Source organism: Homalodisca vitripennis, chromosome 5 (assembly GCF_021130785.1).
Source record: "Homalodisca vitripennis isolate AUS2020 chromosome 5, UT_GWSS_2.1, whole genome shotgun sequence".
In the NCBI taxonomy this organism is placed as follows: domain Eukaryota; kingdom Metazoa; phylum Arthropoda; class Insecta; order Hemiptera; family Cicadellidae; genus Homalodisca; species Homalodisca vitripennis.
In genome coordinates this window covers 95,448,354-95,454,134 of record NC_060211.1, presented here as the reverse complement: position 1 = coordinate 95,454,134, position 5,781 = coordinate 95,448,354, and the positions used below count along the sequence as shown (strand labels likewise).

The window sequence follows — 5,781 nt, the reverse complement described above, 5'->3', positions numbered from 1 at the left end:
TTTAGCTAATCTTATATGCCAAAATATGATCTTCAAAATGGGAGAATTGTCTGGATTATGCTAATAAATGCACTTTTGGACGTTAACTATACTATCTTACTAAATGATTAATATTTAGGAAAATTCTCTGACTGTGTTATTGGTCTTAGAATTCCGAACAATTTGCGGTCCAGTATTGATACAAAAATTCTTTACTACACAAATTTATTGTAGCGAATGGTTTCTTATATCCCCGTTGCGACAGACGGACAGACAGACCTAGGCTCTGCCGCACAAGCTAAGCGCCACTCAAGTATGTGTTAACGCCTCAGTGTTAACAACAGCTGAAGGCCGATGTTGTACCTCATAACACGTCAGGTCGGGAGTAGGCCACTCACTCTACACCTCCGTACTGGGCGGTCAGCGGCATTCCAACAGTTCCTGGAGTGGAAAGTGAATTACCTTCCAGACAGTGGATCTGTTATACCTGTACACCAGATGACAATCTGTCAAACATGACAGAGAGGTGTTCCTTAAAGGTCAAGGCTACCTCACGCCAAATCATACGTAATAATGATAGGTCGAAACCACAGGTGCAAATACGTTGTCTTTATCCAACTAATGTCTTTTGCCACACACCTTGGGTTTTTCAAAAAATGTTTTAAAAATTGTAACGCGTTTAATACATAAAAAATATGTCAAAACCTTAACAGTTATAAAAAATCCGACATATCCTTCTTAAAATCATAATGTCTGTCTGTCTAGGTTTTCCTTGATTCAAGAAAGAAAGCTATTGATCATATTGATTGAAGTCCTTAAGCCTCCTTGAGGTTATATACGAATCACACTCGCTTTCTCCACATACAAATTTGGAAACTATAATAACTCGAGTCAATTCCCTGTTTCCAGAGCAAAATATTGTAATTTGTAAATCCTACAGAACATTTTCCTTGCAGTGAATAATTGTGTATTAAAATTAAAAGGCAAAGAAGAAAATTTGAACCAATATCATGGTTTACAGTTTTCATTCCTCCTTCCATGTTTCGGACATTAGGTTGCCGATGAAGCCGGATTTTATACCCTGGCGAAGACTACAGGTAACCGGTAACGAAATTGAGTCCACGCCATAAACCTGTTATGGCCATTTATTACCTACTCTACTCAATCAAAGGCGGACGCTGAATCCACCGTCAACCCGGTGAACCTACTGACTCAGTGAAGAGTTTTTTTAGACGAGGAGTTAACAAGATACCGTGCACACACTACACTTGAACTACGGTTATTAAATAACTCTAAATTTTAGAGATCCCTCATGTTTGTGAGGGGAATAATTAAAAGTTGCATGACTCAGTACATCACTGTATACCGAAGACGTTAAGGAGTTAGCGAAGTATTTAAAATTTTAAAACTTATTATTACATAATTATATTAATACCCTAAAAGAATCTGTCTGAAGGTCTTGCTAATATTTTTATTTGAAAATATTGCGTATTTTGTAGTTTAATGTACTTCACTGCACAACCCTATGTGACTTTTTATATTTAAATATCGCGTAGTCATATTAACGATTAATATGACAAATATGTGTAAACTGATAGAATATTCTCTAAAGATACCATATTATTATATCAAGAAAATTCCAATTAGCAATGTCTAAAGATATTTGATTTGTGTGTACATTATGTATAGTACGGCTTATTCAACACAACAAGTTTACTAAAGTTTGGAGTTGGTTGATTCTTTTTAAAATATACTTGTTTATATAAAAAAACCAAGGAAAGACAGACAAGAAATGGCCCTTTGGCTCCGTTTAATTGTTTGCTCCATTTCCCCTTTTATTATACTAGTGACTAGTATAATAAAAGATTTCACCCAAGGAACAATATCCTAAAGTTTGTGTAAGAAGTTTTGTTAAACCTTGTATAACCATTAAGTAATTTGTTGGATACCTTTAAATTTGAGTTCTCATTCAAAAGCAAAGTCACGTTGCCAGGAAATTAGCACTAATCCGTAGGAAATAACCGTGGAATAACCAAAACATTGAATCGAAGAAAGTAAAACCTACCCAATAACAAGTACATAAATATTTTGTTTTCATACAATTTCCAAAATATGGGTTTTACTTGATAAAAATATATTAATATTTGAACTCTTATAATTGTTTATTGTTTACTAACCAGATTTTAAAATACTTTCCAAACTACTGCAGGTTCAACGTGGACAGCAAATTAGATGAAAATTTAAGCAATTTCAGCTAACAGGTATATTTATTCATTGCAGGCCTATAATCGGCGAAACCAGTGGCTGCTCCCTGTGACTGTCGAGGCAGGATTACCAGGAAAGGTATCCATTTTCATGTAAAAGCTACCGTGTCAACGCCCCAGTACTTGTATTGTCATAGAACTCGTTTTACCATGTAGCTTGGTAATACAGTGATTTCATTGGAAAGCGAGTGTATCGCAAGTAACTATTCAATGCTAGAAAAGAAGTTCACTGGATAAAATCTTAATTTACCTCATTTTGGTTGAGATTAGTGAAAATGGCCAAAAAATAGATTCCTAGATCTCTTGGAAACATATTTTTTAAATACCTAATGACTGGGAAATCTGAGAAGAAAGAATGGGTTGCTCAGAAATGTTAAGTTTGAATTTGACAATTGAATTTGAATTTAGTAAACAAAATAAAAAGGGAGATTAAACTTTTGTTGGTTTTGATTTTTGACTGGGGTGTCGTCCATTATGTTTTTAATGCAGGATCTAAATGGACGGGGAAAACATCATTTATGCATTGCATTTTATGCGTTGTCTGCATGAAGTGGCGAAATTTTGATTTGCATAACTCTCCCGAACATATTTTTATTTCTATATTTCCCACAATGGCTCGTACTGAGCAGGACATTGCCTCACTTCCACAATGCTATGATTAGGCTAGTATAGTCAGTCGGATATGCAGAATTTCAGATCGCCACATTTACGAGTAGCCTAGCGTAAATAAAATATCGCTTTCCACTTGTAAACGCGTATGTAAAAGCAGAAATTTCTGATCGTATATTATGCACCATATTCCTAGGTCTCGATACCCAAGCTTTTCTGTCGCCGACTTTCGGTCGAGGTTTTTCGAATTGTATAGTCTTGCTCTAATTATTGTACAATAATTACAAAAGACATTCAATAATTATTTATTAACATAAACGTTTGGAATTACAGTTAGGATATGCTTTCTTAGCGTCTTCTTCCATCGGGGGTATAGCTCAGTGGTAGAGCATTCGACTGCAGATCGAGAGGTCCCCGGTTCAAACCCGGGTGCCCCCTTAACTTTTTGCTTCCGTAATACTTATATTTCAAAAGAATCTTTATTAATTTTTTTTAATTATTATATTTCAACACTAATTTATTTTTCATTACTAAACTTCATTCTTACGGATTTTAAATAATCATTAAATATATAAAGAAGATTATATTATTCTGAGAAAATGTTATAATTTCATATTATTTTGTAACCCTATTGTACCTTCCTATTGTAATCCCCATAAAACCAGCGTTGCTACCAATCGATTTCTTCTTTACGAAAATTCATTTATACATTTCAAGAAAACCCATGTTGAGTGTTTATACAGTGCAAATTGGTTCTATGCTTCTAGACTATAAATAGAATCCTTGTTTAGAAGCATTTATTAACACTGGAAAATTCCACAAGTTCTAACTAATTATCAGAATATGCTCTTCAAATTATTTAATTATTATTTTACAATGGAAAATAGTTTTCTATTGGACAATACTATAATTTACGTTTCATTAATTTTCGCGCATAATGGTTTATGAAAAAAGTGTATTTGGTCAATATTTTACTATATACAATTTGGAAACTAACTTTATGTGTGCAATTAAGTGAGACTGCAGTATCAGTAATTAATGAGTATATTCATTTATGGTTTGGGTCACCTTACATTTCATCCAATTACATTGTGATTTCAAAAGTTGTGTTGAAACATAAGTACAGATTAGGTGCCACCCACCCACACACCCACACAGGGCACACACAAGAAGCGCTGAAAGTTGTAGCAGTCACATATCACGTGACTATCTTCACTGTTTACCACCTTGTTGTCACCAACAGGTCGGTTAGTTTACACTTACAGTTGCCCCGTAGTGTGGTGCGTCTTCTGCCAGGATCGCGACCCGTCTGTAAGTAAAACTAAGGAGAAACTTGTGTGGCTTCCACGGCGTCCTCAATTATTGGTAAATTTATTTTTACTGCTTTATTATGCTGTGACACGAATAGAAAAAAAATATATGTAGATAAAACAAAACAAACTTAAATATATCGAACTAAATATATTATATTTTCAATGTGAAACTAGTCAAAACGTTTTTGTAAATATCAAAATACTGTATATACTTTTTAAATTTGTGACGTATTAAAATTCCAAACATAATTGTTAAACATTAGTGGCAAAATAGAACATTAATTTCAGTTCAATGATTAAAGTAAGCTTCGTCTATTTATTTCTGTAATAATCAAGAACAATAAAATTTTAAAATATTACAGAACGCAAATAAAACCCATCAATGGCCTGACGATCATTACAACACTATTCCCCCACTATAATGGAGGAGGGTATTCTAAAGGTCAATTAGACAATATAATAGTTCAGATTGACATTTGTGTAATAGCATTACCATCATTACCCAGCGCACGAAACCAAGTACTATGAGCAACTAACGCAAGGTTATTAACTTTTAAATTAATTCATTTTACAAGACTCGGTGACAGAAAGTTACAGAGATTCAATGCAGTAGAAACATATTTTCCTGATTTCCGTGAAAATATCAAGCCTGTGAAATGGGTTTGTTGAAGGCCATTTCTAAACCTAGGAATGCACACATGTTTTAGTTGTAACTTTAATGAGGCTTGACTAGAAACATGGAAGTTGTTAATAAATCAATGGACATATATATATTATAGTAATGATGGCCTAAAATAAACCTCAATATGTCCTGTAGAATTATGTTTCCACGACGCTGACCTTGACTGTGATATCATTCCGGAAATGCTCTCATCAAACTACATAGACCGTGACAAACAGTACGTAGGCTATATGTATATTGTTACGTAAACAAACAACCACGGTGAGTCTAGTAATTTGTCTAGATTGAAGAATTCGTGGTAGGCTACATTAGCAAGATTATTACATTGAATAGGCATACGAACAATGCATTGTTTGTTTTGTTCTCTGTACAGTCTACTGAAATGCTAATTTTTATATTTATATCTGTAAGTTATACACACAAGTGAAGACCAAGTGTTGTTAAGCTTGTTGAACAGGTATCGCTAAGGAATGAATGAGATATCGTCTGAAGTGACGTGCACCAACACCGAACTCGATTATGCCCGTGTCGAAATGGAGTTTTATGCCAAACACGAGCTTTAATTCCGCTTTCTCTCTGTTGCTTCTCTGTGATTGTCTGGAACTGGTTCAGTGTTATTGTGAATATTGTGCTTTGAGTTATGGTTCCGTCACGCAACATCATACTTTGTAACACAGATGTGCTACGTCAGGCAACGGTTATCCAATCGGGTAGGAAGCACTCCCTAACCATTTTCAGCTTTGTAGTGAAGACGATTGTAGACGTTCCGTAATCGGAGATTAACATCAACGACAACGTAGCAAAAGGTCTGATTAAACTTGTGTGCCATCAAACAAAACCGTGACGAACATAACCACTACTTTTTTTTAAGGAAAGTTTATTTCCTACCAAAGCTGAGTCTCTTTTAAGTGCAATTTTAAGTTATAAGTGAACC

At 34.5% G+C, this 5,781-nt stretch overlaps 1 non-coding gene across 1 annotated transcript; it reads left to right on the top strand.

Moving 5' to 3' along the window:
• Positions 1–3,218: 3,218 nt before the first annotated feature.
• Trnac-gca lies at positions 3,219–3,290 on the top strand. Its single transcript has one exon. It is a non-coding gene; the product is annotated as a tRNA-Cys (tRNA).
• Positions 3,291–5,781: the final 2,491 nt, after the last annotated feature.